The following is a 4,278-nucleotide window of genomic DNA, read 5'->3' on the forward strand; positions in this document are numbered from 1 at the left end:
GTACTCTAGATACAGTGTGGTTCAGACAGAGTTGGATAACTCCATACCTAATAATAATGGCCTCAAAAAGTTCACACAGTGTCCAGGCATCTCTTTAAAATGTTCTATCTACCATGGCCATGACTGGTACGGCTCAGTAGGCTGGGTGTCGTCCTGCAAAGTGAAAGGTCTCTGGTTCGATTCCTGGTCAGGGCACATACCTGGGTGACGAGTTTGGTCCCCAGTCAGGGCACATAGGAAAGGTAACTGATCAATGTTTCTCTTTTACATCAGTGTTTCTCTCCCCTCTTTCTCCCTCCCTCCCCCTCTCTCTAAAAATAAATAAAATCTTTTTAAAAATTCTATACCAAAATATTGCATTTATACTCAAAAGCTACATTCATTGTTTAGAAACTTAAAATGCTTGAATTTGCACATGTTCCATGGTAAAACATATAAAAATAATGTATCACAGGCCAGGAAAAGTGTCTTTGTACAGCACCATTGACTCCCTGAAGGAAACAAACATTTGCAGTTGAAGGCCAGGAAATAGTATCAGAGCAAAGCCAAATATTGCACACCATTGCCAGAAACACATTTCTGGCAAAGAAACAGGGATTAGTAATTGAACTATCAAGTATAGTTCAAGAGGGTATTACGCTGCAGAGGAAATGGTTTAGAAATATATTTAGCCTTTCATTCCCTGATCTGAAGATTTCTAAACACCAGCAACTATTAGGCAAGATCCCTTAATATTGGAAGCAATAAATGCATACTTTATATTTCTTATAAATTTTCACATATACTTATTTAGGAGTTATTTTTTCATGTAACAATGCCAGCAGGCATACTGTAAAGAAAATTTTGTCTTAAACTGGCTTTCTTGACACTATACATATTGAGTCAAATTTTATATTCTACTACAATTTGATTGAAAAGTTTCAGACTCTGCTGTTATCAATTCTACTTCCAGTTGTAGCACTGTTACACTGTTTACTTTGGACAAACTTCTTTATTTGTAGATTTGGTCAGCTGAGAGAGAGGGGGGGGGAATTATCTTACTCCACAAATGAGATACTAATAAACCATTTTTAAGAAAAAAGAAAACATACTATGGAAATATTTATTGCATATTGATAACTAAAAGGAAAAATACAGCCCCACAAGTAAAAAGCATGTGTAAACCAAGATTTTCACTGTTTCACATTCATAGACAAATTCTACCTCAGTGTGTTGCTAAGGAAAGAAAAAAAAAACCCAAAAAACAACAACAAAAAAATACCACTTATCTTTTGAAACACCAAAGATCCGAAGGTCAGAGGAATGCAAGCAGAAAAGCTTACCACATAATTCCCAAAGTTGTTCTGCCTTATCCATTCATCAGTCTCTAACTTCCGGATCTAATTTTTTTGTTTTTTAGGAATGTGCACAAGCTAATTTAGTACACACACTGAAGTGCAGAATCACCTATTTTGGAAAAGGAATTGAAAATAGAAAACTGGTCAAATGGCTTTCTAAATTCTGTTTAGCATGATTCGAAGCACAAGAATCACTGTGGGGTTCTAGTACCAACTGTAGAAGCTCACAGAAACCTGGACATTTTCCCCAGGCATCAATTCACTCACTATAGTGCTTGCTTTGGCAGCACATATACTAAAATTGGAACGATACAGAGAAGATTAGCATGGCCCCTGTGCAAGGATGACACGCAAATTTGTGAAGCGTTCCATATTTTTAGCTGCTGCAATTTTGAGAAAGAAGAGTAAAGTAGGAGGGATCACAATACCCGACACTAAACTATACTACAAGGCCACTGTAATCAAAACAGCCTGGTACTGGCATAAAAACAGGCACATAGACCAATGGAACAGAACAGAGAGCCCAGAAATAAGCCCAAGTCTCTATGGTCAATTAATATTTGACAAAGGAGGCAGCAACATAAAATGGAGTAAAAATAGCCTCTTCAACAAATGGTGTTGGGAGAACTGGACAGCCACGTGCAAAAAAAATGAAACTTGAGCACCAACTTACACCATATACAAAAAATAAATTCAAGGTGGATAAAAGACTTAAATATAAAAGGTGACACCATTAAAGTCCTAGAGGAGAACGTAGGTAGGAAAATCTCAGATATTTCACGAAGAAACTTTTTTACTGACTTGTCCCCTAGAGCAAGGGACATAAAGCAAAAGAATAAACAAATGGGACCTCATCAAAATTAAAAGCTTCTGCATAGCCAAAGAAAACAGTATCAAAATTAAAAGAGAACCAACTGTATGGGAAAACATACTTGCCAATGATACCTCAGACAAGGGTTTAATCTCCAAAATATATAAAGAACTTACAAGACTGTACTCTAAGAAGACAAGGAATCCAATTAAAAAAGTGGGCAAAGGACTTGAACAGACACTTCTCCAAGGAGGACATACAGAAAATCCAAAGACACATGAAACGATGTTCAATATCGCTAGCTATCAGAGAGATGCAAATTAAAACCACAATGAGATACCACTTCACACCAGACAGAATGGCCATCATAAACAAAGCAACAAACAACAAGTGTTGGAGAGGTTGTGGAGAAAAGGGATCCCTAGTGCACTGCTGGTGGGACTGCAGACTGGTACAATCACTATGGAAAGCAGTATGGAACTTCCTCAGAAAACTGAAAATGGATCTGCCTTTTGACCCTGCAATTCCACTGCTGGGACTCTATCCTAAGAATACTAAATCACCAATTCAAAAGAACCTTTGCATCCCAATGTTCATAGCAGCACAATTTACAATAGCTAGATGCTGGAAGCAACCAAGATGCCCATCAGTAAATGAATGGATGAAAAAACTATGGTACATTTACATAATGGAATTCTATGCAGCAGAAAGAAAGAAGGAGCTCCTACCCTATGCAACAGCGTGGATGGAGCTGGAAAACATTATGCTAAGCGAAACAAGCCAGGCAGTGAAAGACAAATACCATATGATCTCACCTTTAACAGGAACCTAAATAACAAAACAAAGAAACAAACAAAATGTAACCAAAGACACTGAAATAGAGGACAGGCTGACAATGACCACAGGGGAGAGTAGAGGGAATCTAAGGGGACAGTGGGAAGGGTTCACAGGAACAAACTTAAAGGACACATGGTCATAGACTAAGGGGAGGGTGGTAATGGGAGGGAAGTGGGGAGGGGTGGGAGGGGGGAATGGATTGGGAGTAAAAAGGAGAAAACTGTATTTGAACAATGATTAAAAAAATAAAAAAAATTTAAGAAAAGGAAATAAGGAAGAAAGGAAGAAAAGGAGAGAGAGAAGGGAGAAAGAAGACAGGGAGGGGTTCGCGGGAAGCAAAAATTTTTTTTCTCTTTACACACCTCATTTTGAATAAAATTTATCATTGAAACTTAAAAAAAAATTCACTCACTATATATAACCTAACTCGTAGTTTAATGCAATTTGGAATATCTAAAACAATAGTGATTTCCTCTTTAGAATAAAAAAAAGTGTTGGCCGATTTACTAACAAACTCCAAGGAGCAGTGCAGTTGGACCAGTGATTCTCAAAGACGGCCGTGTGTGGGAGGGTAAGGAGTCAACCTCTGTCCCCATCACTCCTCACTCAGGGATGCACGACAAGCTCTAGGTGTCTGTGAGTGGAAATGAAATCAGTGTTATCATTTTATATCTGGGGAGAAACACTTTGATTTTTATAATAAAACTCTAGATGATAAAAAATTAGGTGTATAGGTTTAAAAAGATTGAGAAGCACCAATAAATACTAAAAATTACTGTAACGGAAGGAGGGTTAATAAAAGCCGGGAGCTTAAGAAAATTTCTCGGTAAAAGAGGTGACAGAGGGACATTGTGCAGGGACCAGAGTGTTCCAGCTTCCTCCCCCACCCCACACTTGTCTAGTTCAGGAGCAAGCTGTGAGCCTGGAAGGCTTAATCGGCGGCGACTTGATTAGCCTGATTTAAGGCCGAGTTAAGTTGAAATCTTTGGCATTGTGTGTCAGAACTGACACTGCTTAAACATACTCCTTGCCAAGTGTCAGTTCCAAAAGTTTAAGATTTTTAATTGGGTCTAAGGTGTTTGGAAAAGAGAAGACTTGGTATAAGAAAATTAAGAAAAATATACTTGACTTTCAAGTTTGTGAAGAATCGCTAATAATAAATCATTGAATTGAAGGTATAGAGATACATAAAAAAAATGCCGTTCCCTACAATGCACAGGGGTTTGTTTCACACTTTAAAGTAACAAGTCAATTGCTGCCAGGAACCAGAAATACAAATAGTAATGAAAAGCA

The 4,278-nt window shown here is 37.8% G+C and overlaps 1 non-coding gene across 1 annotated transcript; it reads left to right on the forward strand.

Annotated features, from left to right (window-relative positions):
- The first annotated feature begins 1,608 nt into the window (after positions 1–1,608).
- Positions 1,609–1,715, forward strand: LOC123814227. Its single transcript, XR_006784853.1, has one exon. It is a non-coding gene; the product is annotated as a U6 spliceosomal RNA (small nuclear RNA).
- The last annotated feature ends 2,563 nt before the right edge of the window (positions 1,716–4,278 follow it).

The sequence above is a fragment of the Phyllostomus hastatus genome, unplaced genomic scaffold (genome assembly GCF_019186645.2).
Source record: "Phyllostomus hastatus isolate PE091 unplaced genomic scaffold, TTU_PhHast_1.1 phas_contig_159, whole genome shotgun sequence".
NCBI lineage: Eukaryota > Metazoa > Chordata > Mammalia > Chiroptera > Phyllostomidae > Phyllostomus > Phyllostomus hastatus.